We start from the raw sequence: 26477 nt of genomic DNA on the forward strand, positions 1-26477 counted from the left end.
AGAGTTTAATTAAATCTGGAAGATGTTCTATTTAATTGATTCAAAGTTGAGAACACCACAGTCTCTGGTAGAAATGATCAATCTGGCCCGAGAAATTCAAATGAAACTGGCCCGGCCTTCTTTTGTGCACTGCCTTTCATGTTTGTGCAGAATGTCTCCTGAGACCTATAGGGCTTAGGATTTCTGCCTTATTGCAGCAGCACTACGTGACCTTGATGTTTAGGAAACCTCTGTTGAGATCCTGGCTAGGTATTGGTTACTCACTGAAGATAGAGCTAAAGAATGAACTCTTTAGAGTTCTTCAGAGTGGTAGTCTGGGGGGATAGAGAATGTTAAGTATAAGAGTAGAGACGTGTGCAGAATATCATGGGGTTGAGAAGAAACAAGTTGAAATTTACAAAGCCCTTCAAGTCTACTGCTGACCAATCTCTCCTTACTCTGGAACCTCACCTCTTCCCTCTGTCTTCCTGGCCCACTGTCATTCATCTACAGGGGCTATTATGCAGTACCCCACATGTACAACCTGTTCTCATTGCTGCACTGACCGTTCCCTCTGCCAACAGTCTTCTGCCTGCCTGTACTTGTATAGCTGGATCCTTGGCGTTGAGAATCTTACCTGAAACACCATTTCCTGAGAATCACCATTCCCTTTAGATAATCTGAGGAGAAGCAAATATTTTCTGGCTCATCACTTTTTTGGTTGGGAACTGACCTAATTCTCATCTGTTTATTTTGTATTGTGTTTTTCCTTGGGAAGTGGTCAGAGATCTTATCCCATTTAGTCTTTTATCCTAGTGGTAGACCCTTGATCAAAATGATTAATTCAATTGTTTGCATTTATTTTATGACTTAGTCATGAACTCTTTGAAGCTATCTATCCATTAGTGTATTTACAGAGTTGTGCAGTCATCGTCAGCATCAATTTTCACAGTGAAAACTGAGCATATTCAACTGGCAACTCAGAGTTACCACAGCTCTAAACCATCTCAGATTTACTCTGTATCTCCATAGATTTGCCTCTTCTGGATTTCTTTGTATAAATAGAATCATATAATATGTACTCTTTGGCAACTGGCATTTTTTACTTATCATAATGTTTTCTAGGTTTTTCCATCTTGTGATGTGTACCATTTTTATAGTTGAATTATATTCCATTATATGTATATTCCATAGACACACACACACACACGCAAAATCGTTTACTTGTTCATCTGGACTGATAGATGCTTGAGTCGCTAATACCTTTTGGCTATTGTAATTCTCTGATGACTAACTTGATCTCTTTACTTGGTATAAATCTTTTCAGATTATCTTTCTCCTTGAGTATTTCTCAGTATTTGTGTTTTTCTAGTATTTTTTCCATTCAATCAAGTTTTCTAATTTATTGTTGTAGAATTGTATACAAGATTTTTAATATTTAGTTTTTATAAGGTAAATAGTAATGTCCTCTCTCATTTCTAATTCTAGTCATTCGAATATGCTCTTCGTTCTTAGCTCATCCAGGTAAAGGTTTTTCCATTTTTTTAATTAAAAAATATCTTCAGAGACCAGAAGATGGCATAATGGTTATTTCCCTGGACTTCTACGTAGTTGACCATGGTTTGAGTCCTGGATATGGCAGCTAAAAACTCACACAGGCACATGTGTGTGCATGTCCAAGATCACATAAAGGGAATGGAGAAGGGATTGTGGCATGGCAATCCCCCCGGTAGAGTTGTGATTTCTCACTTTGTGTCTCTCTGTCTCTCTCTGTCTCTCCAGCAATTGCATATGCTCTGTAGCAAAACATCTCTCTTAGAGAAAAAAAGAAACTATCAGTTTTGTTGACTCATTCATATTTCTATCCTCTGTGTCATAATTTCCACTTTAATTGCTTTCTTTTTTAATTTTAGCTTTAGTTTAATTTTCTCTTTGTAGGGTAGGGTGTTAAAGTAGAAAGTCAGACTTTTTTTTTAAGGTTTTTTGCCATAGTGTGTGCTCTCACTGGAGAGAGAAAGAGAAAGAGGGAAAATGAGAAATTACTCCTGCGGGGGATGGCCACACTGCAATTCTTTCTCTTTCATTCTTCTTTTGGGTTCTTGGACACACACCCAAGTCACTTGGTCTGGGACTCAAACCACAGTCAACCATATGGGAGTCCAGCACCTTTACCAGGATGCCAACTGCTGGCCCTGAAAGTCAAGCTTTTGATTTAAGATTTTTCTTCTTTCTTTATATAGATAATTTAGGTATAAATTTTCTCCTTAAGCACAGCTTAAGTACTGATGTATCTGTCTTTGTTTTCATTCCTTAGGGTACCTTTGATCAGTGAACTATGTTATTTGTGTAGTAAATAGAGTAATAGAAGAATCTTCTTAGCTTCAGGAAATACAAGGCTAAGGTACGACCATGCCATCCCGGTGGCTGAGGGAATGGTGCTTTGTCACTCCCGAAACCTCTGGGAATACTTGTACCATGCTCCCTTTTTGGCAAGCTCTTTTATGGAACTAAGATTAGTTTAGTCAACCTACCGTACTAGTCCATGAATTCTTGAGGTTATATAATCGCTCTAAGATTATCAGTGTACTGTATTTTCCCCCACAGAATCTTTTCTAACTTTTGTATGTAAGTATGTAATTTACATACCACAAAATCTATCCATTGAAAGTAAAATGATTTTTAGTAAATGTATATACTGTTATCTCAATTCAGCTTTAAAATGTAGCACTTTAGAAAGTTCTGTTATGTCCATTTACAGCTCTGTAATTTTAATTTTCTTGAAGCTTTTATATAAATGGAATCATACACTATAATCTTTGTATCTGGATTTTTTTGCCATAATTTTTACAAAAAAATTTATTTAATTCATACTTAGATATTTGCTTAATGAAATTCATTAACTTTTATGTGAATAATTATATTATTTTAACACTTTTTTGCTCATAGTAAAATCTTGACTGGAGTGTTACTCATTTAATTTCTAATATATTTAGTATACTCATAAGACAGTCTAATAATAGGTAACATGTCAGTGAACAATTTGAATGAATTAAAATATTTAGAGTCAGAGAGAAAATGTTATAATAAACCATTAGTAAGTATTCTTTTTTATTATTATTATGCTTTGCACAAGTAAATTTAACTAAAATAACTTCTGTGTTTTCCAGTGAACACTGAGTTAACTTTAAAAGGACTTGTAAGGTTTGTATTTATTGGTGTTTGGCAGGGACAGGTTACTTTTAACAACTATTTCGTGAGTGCTGACCAACTGCAGCTTTGAGCAGTGCTGTTAACTGTCATTCTGAACTCATCTTGCACGATAGGGAAGAGATTCATATTCTTCATCATCATAGTAAATTATGCCTCAGACACGTTTTCTAAATTGTATTGCTTCAACAGTTTGTGCTTTGTTGGAGATCAATTTGTCCTTCTGTCTGGTACTAATTAAAGTGCCTTATTTAGTCCATATTTCCAATAAAGCTAATCAAGATTTTTATCTATTGCCTATTTCATTCCTGTAGTTCAGATTTCCTGCCAGCAATTAGGTAGAAACAGCATGTGAAGTTGCTACATAACTTATAATATGGGATCTGGGGTCTAATAAAAGTAGATAGACAAGTTTGATTTATAAAGAGTGGTGGTGAGTAATGCATAGTAATTTATTACAGTTGTGTTTTTAAGTTTAATTTTAAATATAGCAAATATAGATAAGCCGTATTTTTCAATTAGGACAAAAACTTGATTATTTCCGCATTTTTAAAGTCATTGTTTCATGTTCTCACTGGGAACTAGGAAAAGCTTTGTTCTCTGTGAATGAGGTACAGAAGCATTTTTGCTAAACTTCTACAGTATTTTACCATTTTCGGATATTTCATTTGATTCAGTTTTAGCCCATACCATGGGAAAGAAAATGAAGAGACAATAACTGAGGAATGACAAGCTAACTGGGGGAAGGGAAATGTTTGTTACAGTCCTATAGTAGCCACAGATTTCCTGACGGGTATTGATCTTCAAAGTACATTCCCGACAAGTGGTGAGCATCCTTTGTGTTAATAATACCCTATGGAGTGAGTGAAGATAAAGTTTTATACTAGGGAAACATATACAAGGAAATTAATAAATGTTAATAGAGAATATATAGCATGAGATCTTATTATTTTAACAAAATTTTAAATGTACAATACAATATTATAGTGAAAAATTGTGCTGATAATTACAACAGTGGAATTAAGTATCCGTTATATTTCTTTATTAAAAAAAATGTTTAAGTGCCAGGAAGCAACACTGTTTTTCCCATAGCCTTGGTCTTTCCTTCATCCCATAGTGCTGTTTTTTTAAATGAATTTGAAATTAATGAATCTCTGTTCCACATCCCCTTGAAAGTAATAAAAAGGCAAAAGGTAATAAGAAAAATCGATGAGTTGTATCATTAGAGAAATATATTTATGGATGTTAGAACAGAACAGTCTTTTACTTCATAAAAATGATAGGACATACAGTCTAAAGTACTAGTTAGTGAAACTTTAAATTCTTAACCTGAACTATAATAATCTGTCAATCTACTGGAAAAATACGACAGCTATAAATGGAAAGCTTACCTGAATGGCAAGGTACTGGGATGGTTGTTTGAGAGAGATTAAATACAGACCACATATAAACCAAGAGAAGGTAACCATGCTTTTGAAAGCATATTAGTTTTCATTTTAATTTAATAATGTCAGAATTATTTTTGAAGTATATTTCATAAGCCTCTTCTTACAGACTAGAGATAGAAGATATAGCATTTTATATGCTCTATCAAAAATGTGCCTATTTTTAATAAACCAAAGGGAATAACATTCAAACTACCCAAGATTTTGTCTCCTCTGATTTCAGTCATTTAAATCATGACAGACTGCTTCCTCATATAAATAAATTCACTAGAATTAGCTCTTCCCTAAGACTATTGCTGGACCAGAACAAAATGAAGCCTACAGAGACAGACGTTGGCCAAATACAGAAATTACATTCATTGAGAATTTATTACAAAGCAGAAAAAGCTAATCTGGGGCTCCATATACTTAGAGTTATCTGAATTAGTGGGAAAACATGAAGTATTAAGATTCCAGATGCTGTGCTGACTGAAGAGCATTCGTGAGCTCCAGTGAAAACCAGTCTTGAGAGGATTTGAGGGAAAGTTTATATAATTACAATTATGATTAGTAACCATTCCATGTTGGATCTACAGCTTGTAAAATAACTTCCACTTATATAATATTCTTTAATTTTTTTTCCGAACACCTTTTTGTGATGCCATTATTATTATTACTTCATTTGATTTATGTACTCAACTATTGAATTGGCTAAAATTGGGGCACAAGTAGCTAACTGAATTTTTACCCCAGCAATATTACTGGGCATTCTGAGTGTTCTCTTCCTTACACCTTGAAGACATCTTGGCAGTTACAACCATACAGTATTAAAATTTTCATACCAGTTTAAATCAAAGTGTGTATATACACACACACACACACACACACACACACACACATATATATATATATATATATTTTTTTTTTAATGTTTTTTTCCAGTTTACCCAATAGCCTATAGTGGGCAGAGAATACTATAGTATGTTCTTTTTTACTCTTTTTGTTTTGCCTACTAATTACTAATCTACTCCTACAGTTTGGGGGTTGGAAGAAAGGAAAGAGAAGAGGATAAAATGTCATTGTATCACTGTGGTCTTTGTAGTGTTGTCTTAGTGGATGCCCTCTGTCATGACAGTCTGCATATAACTTTTGTGGTACCATCCTTGGGACATTCCTCCTGCTGCTGGGGACTTCTGACAGCACACCATTCTCACAGAACGATATAGCCTAGGTCTGCCTTTTTTTTATCCTTTCCCTTGAGCTTTTGTTTAATAATGTAATCCATGTATCTTAATTCTGCTTAAATTTAATTTTCTTAGCAGATGGCTCCAATAGGTTGGAAGCTCTTTGAAAACAAGTACTATATCTTATATTTCCTGGCTCCTGCTAGCACTGGCCACAATAATATGTTGCTCAGTAGGTGTTAAGTAATTCATTAAAGCGCTTTCTCTACTATTTAGAACATAAATATAGTCTCCAAGTTGGTCTCAGGATGTATTTGGGTCAGCAACTGTTCAGAGTAGTAGGGAGTCTAGTCCTTGTTCTCCTACCTTAATGTCCTCTTTTTCTAGAAATTCTATGGAAAGTATATTCACTTTTTGGGCTAGTTCTTTTTCTTGTGTGTTCTCACTTTAGGCTGAGGTTCCTTATCGTTTCCAGATGTACTCTGGCTGGAACAATGTTTTCCAAACTGAGTTGTGAGACCACCACTTCCCAAGAGATACATAAGAAGCCCAAGTGTAGTTTTAATAACTGACCTGTGAATCCTCTAGTTCCATATGTACTGTTCTGAAGCTCTTCTGTCCAGGAAAGGTCCTGCTATAAGCACATTCTCTTTTTCAGCCTGCCTTTTACCATCACTTTCTCCCACCTTGCAGAAGAAAAGCATATCTCTCAAACAGATAGTCTTACCATGGTGGTTCTTATCCCACGGTGCAAAAACCTTCAGGGCACCATTCAAAAGGAAAATGTATATTACTGAGAGTTTTGAGAAAGTGATTAAATGATGATGTAATAAATCTGTCTGCAAATTAGGTGACTTACTACTTTGCTTTCAGCGACACTGATGATTTATTCAAGAATTCAGTTGTTACATAATTGAAACAGTTTTGCTTACTAATCGCTGTGTAGTTTTATGGCATTCAAATAGGAAGGAATTAAACAAATTGATGGACATTGCTGTAATGATGGCTCTCATCTGCTTGTTTTCTTAGAGCTTACAATGGAAAAATAAAAACCTGAGTTAGAATTGATGTTGAACTGTCTTCACCTAGAATTATAAGTGGTGGTTACTTGTGGATATATTAACTGATAGGAAAAAAATAGCACTATCCATTCCATTGAGGTGCAAATCTAAATAATTTAATTTCATGTTTACTGTTAATAAGTCAAACATTTATGATGTATTTATTTTAGATCACTTGATTATTAGTAATTCTAGTAAAAACTCAATGCAGAAATTTTTAGCACTAGGGCTTTTCTGATCAGAGAAAGTAAAAATTTATATTTATATTTAAAAATTGGGTACAGATAAGTATGATAAGATCATTAATAAAACATGTTCAAGCATTAAGATATATTATCATAGTATAGAATTCTAAGTTTCTGAGAAGAGAATGGAATTGCAGTAAAAGTTCAGGGAAAAAAAAGAGTAATGTAAATTCTGTTAAATGATAATTGTACAATTTCTTTTTTAATTTATGGTAGTGAAGTCATTGCTCCGATAGTTATCTTCTTTCTTTTAGATGTAAAAGTGTATTAAGAGTAACACTGGGACCAGCAGTTGGCATAATAGCTATGTTGCTGGACTGCCATGTAGTCAACTGTGGTTTGAGTTCCGGAGCCAGTGACTTACACTCAGGCTGGGTGCGTGTGCGTGTGTGCCCAAGATCCCGAGAGGAAAATGGAGGAGAAGGGATTGCAGCAAGGCCATCTCCCCTGGGGGGGGGGGTGATTTCTTGCTTTCTCTCCCTCTCTCTCTCTCTCTCTCTCTCTCTCTCTCTCTCTCTCTGTCTGGCACGCGCATGCGCCCTATAGCTAAAACCTCTCAAAAAAAAAAAAAAGTAACATCATGGTTTTATGTTAAACGTTGATATTTACAATCACTAGAAATTATCTACTTTGGAACTCTTTATTTTAGAATTTCTAGACATTCATTTAAAAGTATGTAAGGAGGGTATATGGCTTTTCAGAATTGTTTTAGAAAGTGCATGAGGAAAAGTTTGAAAGCTGCTTTTTGAGGACATGCCATGTACTGGAGCCAGAACTTAGTCCTGAAGTCAGAAGACTTTACTGTGTGATACTTAACCCACATAGTCAGAGGTAATACCTTTATTCTTAACTACTGCCACCCTTATGTTTAGAGTTCAGTCCAGAAACTTCGGAGACATGGCAGGGGCCCATCAGCAGTGCTGCTGGTGGAGATTTTTACCCAGATCAGGGCTCCTAAGAGGGCAATAAAGCACAGATCTTCTCTTGGGACTTAAGCACAGTAAGAACTTCTTAGAGTATTGCTATGGGGGTGAGAGGTAGCACAAATGAAGAATTTGTCAGGATCAGTGGATGATGAAATTATCTAACACACACACACATATAAAATACACACACATGCGCACGCGCACACACACACATATATATACATATATATGTTTTGAAGTTTTGAAGCTATTTTAAGAAATCAAGTTGAATAACATTTGATATGAGTTGGTAAATATGTTCATGCTTTGAAAAATCACGAGGGATTTAAAAATGAAAAGAAATATATTAGATGAAAGTTAAAGAAATAAACATTTAAAATATTTATTTAATTGACAGAAATTATACATCAGTTGCTTAGATGATCACTTGCTATGCATGATGTATTAGTTATTACAGTCAAATCAGCACATCTACCATCCCTATGCTGCATATTAGATCCCTAGAACTTGTTCAGCTTACAACTGAAAGTTAGGCCCTTAGATTCACATCTTCCCATTTCTCCCACTCCGTGGCTTCCAGCAGCCACTGATCATTATGTTTCCGTGATTTCAGCTTTTTCCACATAAAAGTAAAAATTTTCTAGAATTTAAAATTTCAGGATTTCAAAATATTAATTACAGGATGATTGAGTATGGTTGTATTTATCAGGACAAGATGACTTTAAGGGAGTGAAAGAAACATACCAGTTCATAAATCCTGGCTTGGTCACAGATTAACTGTATATTATGGTGAGTTACTTAAATCTCTCTCTTAAGTCTGATTTCTCATTGGTAAAACAGGCACAATAGTACCTATTTCAAGGATTATTTTGTGAATTAATTGAGGTAATGTATCTAGGCATATGCCACCATATTCTGCTACTTTTACCTCTTCATGTACTCAATTTTTTGGTTTTGTTTAGCCTTTTCTTTGTTTGCTTACTTTTGTATTTCTCTACTCCTATGTTCATTTTTTCAGTTTTATAAACCTTCACTTTTTTTTAGCTGCCTATGTTTAAGTCCAAAGAATGCATGGAAGGATAACACCCACTTTCAGTGAAGGAATGAGTGCTCCTGACAACATGAAATAGCATTTGTTTATGAAGTGCATTGTGCTTGTGTCTCCTGCGTCCTGCCTGAGATCTTTCACTTGGGTCTGTTTTGCATTGTCATGTGATATTTATTTCATAAGTACCCCATGATCATCGATTTTTAAGATTTGGAGAGTTAGTTTCAATCAGAAGGAGGTAGATTTTAGCATTGATAATGCCCTCATGTCATTTATGAAAGGAAAGCGTTCTTTGGTTGTCATATAGTCACTGTCAAAATTAGTTTTGTTTCTCAGTTAATGTCATTGAAGATTTACTTCAGCTCTGGTAAAACGCAGCCCTCAACAGATCCTTAGCACCGTGTCACAGCACATCTTGTGATTGTTGACGGGAACTTTGCAGCCGTGTCTTTCATGTTGGCACCATGTTAATTCATTATGTGCAGGACACTCAGCTCTTACATGTTCTGGAGTTGTGGAACTGACATGTACTTGGGGACATGCGGATTGAGAATAGAGAGTATAAGCCTAAATCAAATGGAACTTTTTGCTAGTGGTATTTTTTGAGATAGAGGTAAATGTGAACGAGATGATTTTTAAAAATGCCTTAAATCCTCTTGTATTAGAAGGGAATTGAAAAGGTTGCTTCTGTAAGTCAAAGTGTCCAAATGGTTTTGGTGAACAGAGATGCAGGCAAGGAGGAAACCAAATATGTGCCTTCACTCATGCCTCTGTCCACGTGCACATGGTGCTTCGTTTGGCTATTCTCTGCCCAGAAAGCCCAATTGATGTTTCAAGACCAGTTCAACTTGGTGAAGGTTTTGCACCCAGATTGATCTGAAATGCTTTCTTTTTTTTCTTTTCTTCTTGCTTCTTGCTTTCTTTTTTTTTCTTTTTTTTTTTTTTTAATATTTGAGTCCTTTAATTTGTTTGTCACATATTGCTAGCTAGTCACAAAACTAGATTAGTCAACACATTATATAATAGGAACAAACAGTAGTGTAATCATTTCTTGATCATCTCAAGATACCACCAGAGTTTATATCCATACATAAGGGTTGAGTTGACACATATCTTGGACATTGATTTACAAATATATCAGTGCTTACATTTTTCTCATTTTGGTCTCTGTGACCCAAGGAACAGTAGAAGTGTATTTTAAATGATTCATTTTTATACTTTTTTTATCCCCTCCTTTGATAGAGTTAATAATGAACCTTCATAATCTAGTATTCCCAGCCTTTATAAACCTTTATTTCCATGTTGCCAAAGGATTCTGAAACCTGTCTTCTGTATAAGCACTTTTTTAAAAAAGTTATTTAACTTTTAAAATTTATTATTTTATAGTTTGCTACAAGGCATGTGTGCTCACCAGAATGAAGGACGAAGAGAGAGGGAAAGTGAGAAAGCAAGCTGCTAGGTCTGGGAGTTGGACTGTGGTCAGCCATGTGGGAATCTAGCGCCTTAACCACCACAGCACCTAGTGGCCCCATGAGCACTTTATTAACTTAAACATAGTGTCATGTCTTTACATGTAATTGACTTCACATTTTATATTTATTCTGGTGTCTTACGAGTATCTTCCAAGAAAATGTTTACTTTTAAATATCAAGTGTAATCATGTATATACACATTATTATAAAGAGGTTTACTTTTCTAGGTAGGTAATTGTGTGAACTATAATTACGGTGATTATAATGATGAAGATTTCCCTTCTTTGCAAGTGAAATTTATTGAAAATACATGCTCTCGCCTCCTATTTCATACAATCAGATGGGATCATTCTCATTGGGGGAAAAAACAACTTCCTTTTTTCTCCCCCACTTTGGTCATGGGTCTGATCTATGCATTATATAATTGATATGTATATCAATATGCTACAGGTGTTTTTCTGTTTTAGAAGAAACTTCCAGCTCAACCACCCAAATGAACTTTTTTTCCTTATGAAGGAAGGCACTTTTATAACTAAGATAGTGATATTTTCCACCTCATAGATTTTTTATTTATTTATTTTATTTATTTTTTTTTAAGAGAGAGATATTGGGACCATCAGGTGGCATGGTTGTTAAGGCACTGGACAGTCCCACATGGTCAATCACAGTTCGAGTCCCAGACCTGGTGGCTTGCTTTCTCACTTTACCTCTCTCTGTATATATATTTTTGTCTCTCTCTGGTCAAATTAAAATAAATGAATGAAAAAATAAAAATTAAATGAATAATTTTTTTAAAAAGAGAGCAATATTTTTGCTAAAAGTCACTTGAGCTTGCCACGGAGACAAAGAAATAGAAAGTGAGAAATCACCCCCTGGGGGGATGGCCATGCTGCAGTCCCTTCTCCATTCTCCTCTTGGGATTTTGAGCATGCACACACACACACTTAGCATGAGTTTTTAAGCAGCCGGGTCCAGGACTCGACCCGCATTCGGCTATGTAGAGTCCAGCAACATAACAATTATGCCATCTGCTGGTCCCTTCCTTCTAATTATTTTGTCACTAGTTTGTTTAATAAGGTTAATGGCAAGTTGACTATTTTTCAGTTAATATAATTTTTTATTTTATATATTTATATATTTTTAGGTTTTTCCATAGGGTGCATGCACACACAGGAGAGAAAAAGTGAGAGGGAAACAGAAATCACACCCTGCCCCCAAGGATGATCACACCACAGTCCATTCTCCTCTTGGGAGTTTGGGTACTTATGCACATGTACCCAGTGCGATTTTCAAATTGGGCCTGGGACTCCGGCCACATGGGAGTCCAGCACCTCAACTACTACTTCACCTCCTGGCCCCAACACAATTTTAAAAATCATAGTATCTAAGCTTTCTTATTTAGAGGGAAGACATAAATCTTCTACAGTATTGGGAATTATTAGGTAATTTTTGCAGAATGAGACTCATTGTTCATCTTATTTTCTCCTTTCCTATTAAATCTGAAGAAAAAAAATTTTAAGTAAAGTAACCCTATCAGCAAGAAGATAAAACAGCAGTTTTCCTTGTGTTCTTGTCTGATTATAAGGAAAGAAGAAGCCTATGTAACATTAGGGGTTTTTGTTTGTTTGTTTTTTGTTTGTTTTTTTAGCACATCTTCCAGATTAAAACTATAGGTTCTAGATACTTGCTACAAAGATATTGGCATTACATTATTTAAAGAGATATTTAAAGATAGAAGCCAGGCCTGTTTTTAATTTTTGCTCTCAGAAAGAAATTCACTGACTTAAGACCACCAAAGAAATCACAGTGATAGTAAGTGTGGCAAAGGAAATAAAAGTGAAGAATTAGTCAGTCCTTAGACAAGTAACACTTTTGCATTCCTGGCTCAGTTTTCTTTATTATATAAAAGGCAAGATGGATTTGGTTGGCAGAGATGTGAAATCTTTTGGCTTATAAAATAGCAAAATTTTACCTGGAGCAAGTCTACGAATTCTGACTGTGTTCTAATGTTTAATTTTCCTCTTTTGCCATAATATAGCTTTGCTGGCAGATGGCAACACTTGGATCATATTGAATTTGGCAAATTCTCATAAGAATTTTCAAATTTTTTAATATTCGCATGTGAAAAAAATCACAAATTTTATATAGCTCTGCCAAAATCGTAGAGATAAAGTCTTCACTTTTCTTATTTTTATGTCCTGTATTACTTAACTTTCAAGTAAGATAGATGTCTAGGAAAAAAATGGAAAGCAATATTAATTCTTTATGATAAGAACTTTAAGGATATAAAAACTTAACCCATCATCTTCCACTGTCTTTGTTTCCTTAAAACAAGAGAAAACATAATCTAAAAATTCTGTTTGTAAATTAATAATGTCTTGTGTTTTGGGTAAAATAAAATCTGTGGCAGCCCAGCCATAGCGATACAGGCAGTTGCTATGGCTGTGTGATGCAGGAACCAATTGGGAGACCCCAGGTCTGATCTTTGGTTGACTTGAACAAGCGGGACACACTTAAGATCCTGGCTGGCTAGGAAGCTGGGAGGAAGGATTGTGGTAGAGCAAGACTCTATCAAAAAGTTCCTCCTTTTCTTCCTTTTTCTGAAAAAAACAAACTTCTAAAGATTAAAAAAAGAATTGAATCAATAGCTTCAAGTTAATGTCAGTATTAAACAGTTTTACCTGTAGGTGCTCTGAATACTCAAAATGTTTCATCTGGGTTTTGGCTCTCTGTGTGGGCAGTGTTTCAGGTTCTCACTCTCTGAAGATACTGATTCTGGGGGCCAGCGGTTAGCATAATGGCTATGTCGCTGGACTCCCATGTAGTCACCCGCGTTTCGAGTCCCGACCCGGTGGCTTAAAACTCACACCGGGTATGTGTGCATATGTGCCCAAGATCCCTAGAGGAGAATAGAGGAGAAGGGATGGCCGTCCCCCAGGGGGTTGATTTCTCGCTTTCTGTCTCTCTGTTCTCTTTGTCTTTCTGGCAAGAGCATGTGCCCTATATTGAAAACCTCTTCAAAAAAAAAGATACTGATTCTGGGTGAAGGTCATTGAAGCAAATTTTGAGACAGCAAGGTTCTTTAGTTATTTAATAAATTAGACCTTTCAAAAATAAGACCAAAACATCCCAAGGTATTGTTCAGCTCTCAACAAACTCATGTCCTAGCAAAATTTTGGGAGACCTCATTGTTTATTTGAGCTCTTTGCTAAGTACTTACTCTACTAATGGTGGGACTAAATTATAAATAGCTTTGGGTAAGGGTCTTGATTCCTTTTACTACAAACTCATTAAAATTGCAAGAAGGAACAGTATTTCTGGAAGGCTCAGAACAAGTTTATGGACTTAATGTGATTAGTCACTTTTGTGATGAGACTTGCTAACAGATGGGCTTGTTTCCCCTGTAATCAGACAGATTGGTAATTACATTAAATTTTCATCATTAATTTTCTTCTTGGGTATGTCTGTGAATGTTTCATAGATCCATTTTTTAGAGAAAAGGTCCCCAACCTAGCCAGTGACCTTTGCTGATTTCCCGCAGTTGGTGGGATCTTTAGAAAGAGAAAGCTTGTTTACACCAAGCTGAGCTTGGCTTTGTTGCTTTGACTCCATGGGGCTGCTCTTTCTGTACACAGAGAGACTAATTCTTTACTTAGCTACCACATGTGTTATTTCACTTTGTTATCTTTCAATCATGTAGCTTCTGGTGGCCTGACAAGAAGTGTTCATCCATCTCTAAAAACCAATCTAAAGATATAATAATCAAACAGTACAGCCTTATAAATTGAGCAGAAACTATTCTGTTTTATACTATATATGTAGATTAAGATGGATTACATGGAGAGTAATTAATATGGTCTAGGAATATTTATCCATATGGCATTGATGAATAAGAATCTCACAGTGAAATATAGCCATTCTTTTTTTTTTAATAGCAGACAAATACAATTTATTCTGTTTTACTTTCATATATAAGAAATTCCCATTATGTGTAGTGTTATCTAGACTGAAAAAATTTCTGCAAAGGGCCAAGAATACAATGAAATAGCTTCCTGGTTCAGGAAGAAAGGTGTTGTAAAGGAAACTGTACAATTGTAGAATCCATATTTTAGCTATCCAGACCGATACTGGGCAGCATATCTTTCTTCCGTTTCTTCTATTTAAAATAGGAACACTTTTTTTTTTTACCTTTATTGAAAATTATTTTATTTATTATGATTATTATTTAATTTGCTATAATGCACATGTGCTCATGAGAGAGAGAGAGAAAAGGAGAGAGTGAGAAAGTGAGAAAGCAAGCCTCCAGGTAGGTCCAGGATTCATGGTCGGCCGGCCATGTGGGAGTTCCAGTGCCTTAACCACCACGCCGCCTGCTGTTCCCTGTTTTTCACCTTTAAACACTTCCTTTTCTGTGTACCATCCCAGTGTTACCTCTATCTGCAGAGGTGCCCTACCCAGAAACTTAGCCATTTATTATCTCTTCTGATCACAACAACTGAATATTGTTGATTCTACCCCCTTAATGCCCAACAAGTCTTTCTCCCTCACTACTCTCACTGCCAACACCTTGGTTTGGACACTTGTTATATTTATTTCAGGAATCATTTACTTTATGTGCCTCCATTCTTGCCTTCACTTTAGTCCTATTTCTAACCTTTTCCCTTTTTCCTACCTTCCTTCCTTCCTTCTTCCCTTTTGCAAGAGGAGTATATGTGTTCACCAGAGAGAAACAGGGAGAGGGAGAAAGCCCTTCTCATGGGGCATAATCACACTGTAATCCCCTCTCCTCCACTTCACCCTCCATTGGGATTTTGGTCACACACACACACACACACACACACACACACACACACACACACACGAGCCTGGTATGTTTCTGAAAAACCGTGTGATAGGCCATGTGCTATGTCACTGCCTTAACCACTAGGCTGTGAACTAGAGCCACTTCAGCCCTATTTCTATAATGCATGAGTATGTCGTTTTTCTCCTTACCTTTTTAAATGATTTCTCTGTGCCTTTAGGATGAAATCTGTCATAAGCTTCTGTATGCCCTTTGACTTACCTCTGTACCTCTGTACCCCTCCACCTTAGATTTTACACCCTACAGCATTTCCAAGTAGGAGCTGTTGCACTGTAGTGGGTGTTGCAATTTTTATCAATGGAAATATGCCCCCAAACCACAGGTTATTTTGCTTCTCCAGAAGAGAAAGGGAGAGAAAGAGATAGGGTAGGAAGAAAAGGTAGAGAGACATCACTGTGTTGAGATTCTCCTGTCCCACCCTCCCAGTTAGCTAGGATATGGGCAAATACTACTGTGCCCAGCATGTTCAGGTTGGCCTGATGACCAACCCTGAGCCTCCCATGTGGATTCCAGCCTCCTAAGTGGTAGTGCTACCTGAGCACCTCTGCAGCTGAGCATGCCCAGACACATTTTTAAATATCCTTAGCAGGAGGACGTTCCATCCCTGGGAGGGACCGTAGTCTGTCCTCACAGATAGCCTTTTTTCCTTTCATTATGCTCTAATGTCCTATTCTTTACTTATCCTTGAAGGATCAGTTTAGGATGTTCTTTTTTGTTTGTTTTACCTGAGTCCCTGCTCTCCTCCTCCCCGGAAGACTTACATAACATCTGATGTACTCTCAGTTGCTGGGACTCTCACTGCATGCTTTAATTATCTCTGTCTCTTTGGCTATTGTCTTTGAAAACTGGGAGCTCCCTGAAAACAAAGATTAGGTCTTATTCAGCATGGTATCCCCAATACTGACTCAGTGACTGACCTCTGTTTGCTGAAGCATATTTAGCCACTGTATTGGACAGCAGTGTTATCTTGATTCTAATGAAATTTCAGTGACAGTAATTCATCTAAAGGGAGGATAATGATGAACAAGAAATAGATATGCACAGGAAGCTGTAAATACGTACTGTCTAGCCTTCTGGTATTCAAAAATAAGAAAGTTCAATATGAGTCTGAATGAACTTATTAGCAGATGAGTAAGATCCAATCTTAAACATCCAGAATTTTATTGCAACAACCAAAATAGCATATGTTATTTTTTAGAATTAAAAAAAATAATTAGTTTACATGTATTCACTGAGCATTGTCACAGCATATAAAATGTGATTTCCCATCCAGAATATACTGCTTAGTGGCTTAATCATAAATGTTATCATCAATAATTTTCCATTTCTAGTTTCACACACACACACACACATATATACACACATGTATGTATTTATGTATATATACATATATATGTATGTACATATATATACATATATACATATATGTATATATGTATATATTTCCCCCTACTTTTTACCCTCTGCCATTTCCTATCCTCCCACACTATGTTAGTTTTCTAGTTGTTTTCCATTCCTTTTTCTCCCCACACTTTGTTGATTCACAAAATTTCTTAAATAATCTAACTACTTTCAATAGCAAGCTCAACTGATATATACATATCTATGAATATATGTCTGACTTTAGGATGAGATTCTGAGTAGAATGAATATACTATAAATCTACCCTCTGTAAATTGGGACCAGCAGTTAGCATAATGGCTATGTCGCTGGGCTCCCATGTAGTTGACCACAGTTTAAGTCCCGGACCCGGTGGCTTAAACTCACACCAGGGCACGCACATGCCCGAGATCTGGAAAGGAGAATGGAGGAGAAGGGATTGCAGTGTGATCATCCCCCAGGGAGTGATTTCTCACTTTCTGTCTCTTTGTCTCTTTCTGTCTTTCTGGTGAGCACATGTGCCCGATAGCAAAAACCTCTCCAAAAAAAAAAAAAAAAAAGTCTTCTGTAAATCACATGAAATTTTTTGGAAAATAATTCCTTCCATTTAAGCTGGAATTTAAATGTTCCTAATGCTATGGTCATATTCTAAGTTAAAAAGCATGGGGGAATATTTTTCAAAACAGCATCTCTGTAGCAAAGGCAGAATATTTTTATTTAAGCAAATAGAGAACTGTGCTTCTGTTGCTTAAATTTCTATCCACGTTGCTTATGTCTAACATTTGCATATGTAAATGAGTACTAATAAAGTATTATTAGATAAAAATATATTCACATAGATAATCTAAAAAAGGAAGTTATAATTCTAAAAATAATAATTTTACCAGGTGACTAAATTCTATCTGTTTTGTATACACAGAATTTTTTTTATCAGAGGATCAAGATAATATGTCATTAGAATAATATTTTCTTATCATGTTATTCCATTTTCAAAAAAAAAAAAAAGTTGAGGACCAGACAATGGCATAGCTGGATCCACATAGTAAAGGTCCTGGGTTTGCTTCCCAAGCCCCCTGAGCAATTAGAGGCATGCACACATGTGCTCATGTCCCAGTTTGGCTGGGATTATGAGTGGATAGAGATCATGTTGTGGGTGCCTATCTCTGTCTTTCTCCCATGGAATAAATAAGTTTTGTGTGTGTGTGTGTGTGTGTTTTTAAGCATGAGGCATGCACACATGTGCTCATGTCCCAGTTTGGCTGGGATTATGAGTGGATAGAGATCATGTTGTGGGTGCCTATCTCTGTCTTTCTCCCATGGAATAAATAAGTTTTGTGTTTTGTTTTTTTGTTTAAGCATTTAAAAAGATGCATAGTCTACCTTTGCCACAAGTTCTGTACATGTCCATTGAAAATTAGGCTGAATATATTCTACCTGGTTAAATCATAATACAGTAGTCCTCCCTTACCTATGGGAGATATGTTCTAAGACCGTCAGTGGATATCAGAAACTACCAGTAGTATTTATAGTGCGTTTATTTGAGCTGATAACCAAGGCAGGTACACAGTGACAAACAGGAAGGTAGCATATACAGCATGGATGATTCCTGTCCCGGACTAAATGCGATAGGATGGTGCAAGATTTCATCACACCCAGCCTGGAATTTAAAACATATGGGTTGTGTATTTCTGGAATTTTTTTTCATTTACTATTTTTGGACTGTGATCAATTAGAAGTAACTTAAACTGCAGAAAGCAAGCCTGCATGTAAGAGGGGGTCTGGTGTACAAATCCAGGTACATTTCATGCTTTATCCAGAGTTATATACACATCAGACATATTATTTGATTGGTTAGCTTAATGTTTGTGAGGTATTTAGAGGGAAATTGGAAATAAACTGCTCTAACCTTTAAGTAATATTTGGTTTTACAATATGCACAAATAGATTTTGCCTCAGTATTCAGTTTACCTTTAAGGGTAGAATTTTTGGTGAATATAGAAACCATCAGAGAGGGTTCATTTTAGAGTCAAAATTACGGTTATTACTTAAGCAGTCATGTCGTGTTTAGTTCTTGTGAAAGATTATATAATAATTCTCTACCGAAGCAGGGTAGAGACACAATGATAATATGATTTTTAAAAATGTATGTAAAAGATGAGTGGGGAAAAGAAAAGTTTTATTCAAGCACTGAAAAGATTAAAAACAAATTTAAGTTCTCAAAGTAATAAATCTGTAGTGAATAATTTATTAAAAGATACTTGTTGCTCATTAATGACTTCTTCCTAAAGAAAACTCTTTTTCCTAGTTGGCTGAGACAAAGATTAGGTCAGAATGAACAGTAGTGTCAGATACACATTTCAAATAAGTCCATGCGTTGTTTCATAGCCACACCAGTGTTGACATGTGGATATCCACTTGAGTTATAAGATCTTTATGAATCTAGGGAGCCAGCAGGTGGAGTAGTGGTTAAAGTGCTGGACTCCCACATGGCAAACTGTGGTTTGAGTTGTGGACCAGTGGCTTGAAACACATGTGTGATGCTTGTCCAAGATCCCAAGAGAATGGAGGAGAAGTAATTATGGCATCTAGGGAGCCAGCAGGTGGAGTAGTGGTTAAAGTGCTGGACTCCCACATGGCAAACTGTGGTTTGAGTTGTGGACCCAGTGGCTTGAAACACGTGTGATGCTTGTCCAAGATCCCAAGAGGAGAATGGAGGAGAAGTAATTATGGCATAGCCATCCCCTCTGCAGAATGATTTCTTGCTTTCTGTCTCTCTATCTCTATTCCTCCAGTGAGCACATACACCCTATAGCAAAAATATCTGTCATTTAAAAAAAAAAATCTTTACAAATCTAGTGTTCATGTGCAATAGGGTGGGGGGATACCCTAACTCCACCTTCTCCATCATGTACATGGCAGCTGCAAAGCTGAGCAGGGCCATGGATACCCTGACCAGTGACCAGCACATTACCCTCTTTTGTCATTGCCTCCCACTAACCCCTGTCTTTGCTGGGATTGCCATCAGCTCTTAGAACTGTGGCGTTTACTGAGGCTTAGCTCAGGCCATGATTTCACAAAAGGCCTCACTCCCCCTGACCTCGCCACTTCTTGTATCCAAGGGAGATTGGGGTCACTTGAACTGACAGTGAGCCAGTTTCACACTTATCACAAAATAAAGTCCTTTAAAAAATAAGGGAATCACTGTAAGGCTGCTAAAAGCACTGCTGATGTTATTGTAGTAAAATAAAATACAGAAGTGATTTTCAGAGTTAGGTTGTCACTCTTATTTAATACCCCACCCCCTCCCTGAGTTGCTTGCATTATCCATAACAACTACTAGTCTAATAAAATGAAATATTTACATATTGTTGTGTATATCAAAAGCAGTCTGATCTAAAGCTATTGCATATCCAACTGGCACAGTTGGCCAACATGGCAATAATTAAATGAACACTGTCCCTGCCCCGATGAAGTTGCCCTGCTGCATTTGGTGTCATCAAGTACACTGCCATGGAAACTTAGTCATCCAGTCATCAAGGCCCTCCACACTTAAGGACCAACTAGAATAAAGCATACCGTGTCATTCATTGATCTCTTCATTCAACAGGTAATTATTGAGCTCTACTCTGTGCCAAGCACAGTTGTGGGGTTAAAATGATGATTCAAATCAGACATGACTATGACAAATAATAACTGAAATTTAGAGTGGGAAACAGCCATTATTATCTAAATACCCAGGCAAAATAATCTTATTTATTTAGGGGATTATCCAGTGGGGCAGGCAGAGATGATTACGGAAGTCTTTCTGATAAAGTAACCCTGGAGGATTCAAAACGACAAGTGGTAGTTAACCAGGATTTGGCAGCGGATGATGGAGGAGTGGGAAGGGGGGTGAGTGCTACTAATTAAGGAACTGGCAAGTGCAAATGACCTGTGGTTGGGTCCTTCCATAAAAGTATGAGTTGGGGGTAACATCGTTGAGATGAAGTTTTATATGCTAGATATGGCCAGCCTTGAGAACCACATTAAGGATATTAATCCTATCAACTTATTCCCTTTTTTATATACTTTTTCTTTTACTATTCCTCATTTTGTATGGTAACAATCTTAGTGTCTTTATAGATTTTGCTTTTGTTCAAAGACATAGATTTTCTTAGTAATTCTCAGAGCTGTAAGTTTTTTCTAGAGCAAAGAAAAAGGAACTTCTATTACATTCTGGAGTTAAGCGAGAAAGCCATTTATAAAGAGGGTTCATGTGTAAAACAACAGTTTTGTGTGTCTCCTCCCAACTGTTGTATCTTTACAGGAAGTTAGTTGATTGTTCATGATTGGTTCCTCCAGTTTGCACCTGGATAAAGCACATCCCAGACTTTCTAATTTTGCTTCTCAAGTCACCGAGGTTCTCTTACAACTCTATCCTGAGTTTTCTCATTTTGTGACCATCCCATCCTTAACTGACTTTTAATGTTATATTCATTTTTTGTTTTTCTAAACTTATTTACGTTTTTCTCCTGTGTGTGTGAGAGAGAGAGAGAGAAACAGTGATAGGAGGAATTCTCAGCAGTGTCTTCATGCCGTATTCTACCCCCAGTTTTAGCCAGCCTGGACCATGGGCGTGTATGTGAATGCCTGGCATGTACAGGAAGCATCCTGGACATAAACTGAGGTCCTTTCCATATGGGTTCAGTTATAGTACTGCTCTGCCACTGCGCCTGGCCCCTGTGTTGTACACAGTCTGCATTGTCTGCCTGTTCCCGCCATGCTGCATCCTGCTCTGGCTCTACCACCACACAGTGACTGTTTAATGTGGTCTGTTTCTTGGTTCTGTCATTAACTTGGCTCATCTGTATACCATTCTTTACATCTTGTCATTATCTCATTCTTCCCATCTTGTCGTTATCTCTGTCTTGTTCAAATAAGTCTTTCTTGATGACCGTAGTAACTCAAAAGCAGAGTGCATAAAGGGGAGAAAATAATCTTCTACATGTGCCAGCCAAAATGTAAGGAGAGATCTGCCTTGAATCTAATGATAGCTGTGTTTCTAGACTTTCCACTGATGTATTTATGATATATACTTTTCCCTTCATCTTTGTATTTTTCATTATTCATTTCTGTAATAATACATAACAGGTATTCATTAAATACCTTTCCAAGGTACAAATGAGAATTACAGAAAATGTTATTTAAGTGTCCCTTCAAGTGCCAGCTAAATATTGGGTCATTGGGAAAGTCACGTTGCATTTTTGCATTAAAAAAAACACATCATGACTTTTCCAATGACCTAATACTTGTTGGAGAAGGAGAAACATAGACCATAGCAGTGATTTCTCCACTTCACAATTCCAGTGGAGCTTTTGTTATCTGAAGAGTGTCCCAAAATTTTTTCCAGAAAAATAAAAAAGCTTCAGTGCTCTTAAATTTAAGGTTATGTTCCAAGGCATCCCATAATTTAGTTGTTACTTGCTATCTGAAGTTCTCAGGTGTGAATTTCCTTTCCTGGGTTTGCTTGTAAGTAGACTTCACAGGAGCCAGAAGTAGTGAGAGGCCAGAAGTATCTGGTCTAGGAAAGTTTCTACTACTTGACCTGATTCCTCCTGAAGCTTCCTCTATGCACAGGACCACTCTCTGTGCAGGTGGATGCTCTTGGGGCTAGTTTCAAGCCCCCATCATGCGTTTCTTTATCTTCAGTCTGCTCCCTGCATTCTGCCCTTGCCAAATGCCTGGTGCTTTGGTACCCTTCTTACCTCATCAGAGATAGTTTCTATAATACCTTATCTGGCACCAGGGATATTTGTGTAAATTCAGGGACTTCTCCCCCATCGCTTCCATACTGCTTCTGCTGTGCAGTTGGAACATCTGTTTATTTTACTTATTTATTTAGTGGGATGGGTGTGTGTGTGTGTGTGTGTGTGTGTGTGTGCGATATTTTAGGCAGGGTCTCCTTGTGTTGTGTTGCAATCCTCCTACTTCAGCCTCCAGGGTAGCTAGGGTTACTTGCATGCATCTTGCCCCTGTCTAGGGTGGGCTGGAAATCAAACCCAAGTCTCCCATGTGGCCTCAGTCTGCCAAGAGGCAGTATCCAGTGTGCTCTACTATGGCTGGACCAGATAGTCTCTTCATTTCAATGAAAGAAAACACCATTTAGGAAAGGAAAAATAGTTGTTTTCTTTATAGGGGACGCCAGGAAGATCATTCCCAGGTGAAATGCCATAAACCTGTGTAGAAGATTTAGCCTGGCATTCCCCCTTTACAGCCCTCCATGATACTACATTAAAACAAGACCAAAAGTCTTTTACCTTGGAGCAGCTGTGAACGGCTGAGAAGCATTTGCTTTTGCACGTCAACCATTAATAATGGATTTGCTGGCATACTCCATGGCAATTCAAGGTCTTCAAGCTGAGAAAATACAAAACAATTTCACATCCTCACATGACTGGTCCTAAAGAACATTACCCCCACCACCACCCATGTAACTGTGTCCAGTTAGACTTTAATTGTTGGAGAGTATCTGGTAAAGATAGAACTAGAAAACAATGGATCCAGTTTAGTAGTAGTAACATATGGTACTGATTATATAATGAAATTGTGATAGTCTGGGACCTTTTATTTAAATTCCTCTAATTCTTTTTATATTTAAAAGATTATGTGTTAATTCTATTACAGATGAAAGTTGTTCTTTTTTTTCCAGATCATGTAACACATACAACTTTTCAAAACAGTAAGAGCAAGTAGATTGATGCCCTCACAAAAGCTCCAAAGTCGAGGTTATGGGAACAGATGTACATAATATATTGATAAATTTCTGTAAATGACTAATTATTGGTATGTACAGTTTAGTCATGGTCATTACAACTCCACTGCATTTTATTTTGTAATCCTTTCCCTGGGGCCAGTAGGTAGCACAGTGATTAAACCACTGGATTCTCACATGACTGACCACAGTTTGATTCCTGGACCTGGTGGCTTGAAAAATCATACCAGGCATGTGTGCATGCATGCCCAAAATTCCAGAAGGAGGATGGAAGAGGAGGTATTGCAGAGTGGCCATTCTCCCAGGGGGTGATTTTTCACTTCCCCTCTTTTTGTCTCTCTCCTCTATGGTGAGAGCATGTGCCCTATGGTTAAAAAAAGTAAAAAAGAACAAGCAAAAAACAAAGCAAAACAAAACAAAAAACCTTTCTCTGGAAATTTGCGTGTGCTTTAAAATTAAACTATATTATGTATTACTTAGCCTGTCTTTCTATATATTAGTTCTTAAAAATCTTGCTTTCTATCTTACAAAAAGTTATACTCTTTTTGTACTGTCTTGACAAAGTCAAATTGTAATGCAAGATGTAGGAAAGTGATTGTACTCTTTAAAATGAGATGCTTCAAGCTAATGTCTTTGAACTATCCTGCCGTAAGGAACAGAAAGGAAAATACTTGTGAGAGATTACGTCTTCTGTCTTTTCTGAAACTGATTTTCTGCTAACATGCTTGCTAGACTTGCCCAGAAGAAAATGGTACAAGTGTGATATGATTTCTGTACTCTGGATATGAAGATTTAATAGCATAAATACTTCATAAAAGAAAGAGAGACTTTAGAGGACAATTTTATCCTATTATTCTTGAGGCTTTTACAATCTTTAGAGAAACAAAATGGGAGCTATCTCTTTGAAGAGAAACAGAAACATCTTAGAGACAATAAGGCAGAAAATGAAAGCGAAACCCACAGGATTTTTCCCTTATTATGGAAGTTAACATTACCCACTCCAACCCATTCCCAAATATTTTTCTGCCTTAATGAGCAAGATTCTATACAAGGATTTTTTTTCTCTCCTTGTCATATTTGAAAAAATAAAAACAAAAACAAAAAAAAGAAACTTTGTATTGCTGTTCCATCATAATGAGGGTTTTTTAATTTTAATTTTTATAAAGCAGATATTACAGGTTTTTTTTCTCTTTGATAGACATAATAAGAATTTTTAATCCTGGTTTTTGAAAGAACCTCCCAAAAGCCTGCAATGATAAAGCTTATTTTAAAAGACATGTTCCCAGTTGTTCTGTTAAAATTTGTATCATTTCAACATTTGAGATTAAGGGGTTTTTTTAAGTTTTCTTTTTTATATAATTATTTTTACTTAACTTTATTTGTCCAATTATTTATTTATTTCAATTTGACCAAGAGAGGGATAGAGTGAGTGAGAGAGAGAAAGCAAGCTGCCAGGTCCAGGACTCAATCCATTCTTGGCCATATGGGAGTCCAGCCCCCTTAGCCACCACACTACATTCTGGCCCAAAATTAAGTTATTTTGAGAAGGAAAGTTAGAAACATGCAAAAATAGATGAACTGAAACGCTGCTCAGCCTGTAACTCTCTCCACCAACTGCAGTTTGATCTTTTATCAACCCTCCCTCCATTTGTCCCATTTCTCCTCCTACCTTCCTCCCCTCCTCCCATTCTCACTCCCCCTCCTTCCCTATTTCTTTCTCTCTTTTTTTCTCCTTTGTCATGTTTTGCTGTTATTTGATTCTCAAATAATTTGATGTTGTCTAAATTTTAGTGTCACTATTTTATAAAACTAACTAGAACTTTAATGTGTAAAACTATCAGTTTTATGGGTCAGCAGGTGATGTGGTGATTAAGGTGCTGGCTCCCACATAGCCAACTCTGGTTCAAGTCCAGGACCTGGTGGCCTGAAAACACAATGAGTAAGAGTGCATGCAACACCTAACAATTCCAAGAGGAGACTGGAAGAGAAAGGATTGTGATGTGGCCATCTCTTTGGGGCAAGGGGATGATTTCTCACTTGCCCTCTTTCTATATCTCTCTCTGCCTCCCTCCAGTGGGCTCACATGCCCTATAGCAAAATATCTATTAAAAAAAAAGTTAGGTTCTTTTTCAGGAATTATTTTGCTTAGTATAGCTAATGTGATACTATTAATATGATACTGATAAGAATAGTTAGCATTCTGTGTGCACATTCTGTAGTGCAGTGCTCCTATGGCCATTAACATGAATTATCTTCCTTTAATGCCTCCAGTATTAGGAGGAAGTATTGTTAAGTTATGATAAAGTTACTTTTCTGGGGTCCTTTTGCTGTTAAACTTTATGTCCATACCTAGAAACTGTCCCACTGTCCCCGGGTGTTCAGCCCCACTTCACCACAACTGTGTTGCACTACAGGTCAAGGCTCAGAAAAATGGCCGATTTTTTCTTTTTTATTTTTTTCTCTCTAAGACAGGGCCTCACTGGGGCTGGCAGGTGGCATAGTAGTTAAAGTACTGGACTACCACATGACTGACTGTGGTTTGAGTCCTGGACCCCACAGCTTGAAAATCACCCCAGGCACAGGTGCAAACATGCCTTAAATCCCGAGAGGAGAATGGAAGGGATTGAGGTGTGGCTGTCCCCCCTGATTTCTTACTTTCCTTTTCTCTGTCCCTTTCTGTCTTTCTCCAGCTAGCACACGTGCTCTATGGCAAAAAACTTTTAAGATAGGGTCTCACCATGTTATGATCCTCTTCCCTCAGTCTGCCAGCTGGATCTGCAAGGACACACTGTCACACCTGGCTCTTTTCACCCAAGGCCTCATTGTGTCGCTCAGGCCAAATACAATATCACCATTCTTCTGCCTTAATCTCTCCACGTTGCTGACGTTACTTCCGTATCACCTGCCTGAATTCTAGGTTGGACTGGGAGTCGAATCCT

At 37.0% G+C, this 26477-nt stretch overlaps 1 protein-coding gene across 19 annotated transcripts in view; it reads left to right on the forward strand.

The window, feature by feature from the left end:
* The window catches only part of CADPS2 (calcium dependent secretion activator 2), a 450101-nt gene that overhangs the window by 108233 nt on the left and 315391 nt on the right, over positions 1-26477 (forward strand). The gene's annotated exons all lie outside the window — the stretch shown is intronic.

This window comes from Tupaia chinensis, unplaced genomic scaffold, assembly GCF_000334495.1.
Source record: "Tupaia chinensis unplaced genomic scaffold, TupChi_1.0 Scaffold000257_1, whole genome shotgun sequence".
NCBI lineage: Eukaryota > Metazoa > Chordata > Mammalia > Scandentia > Tupaiidae > Tupaia > Tupaia belangeri.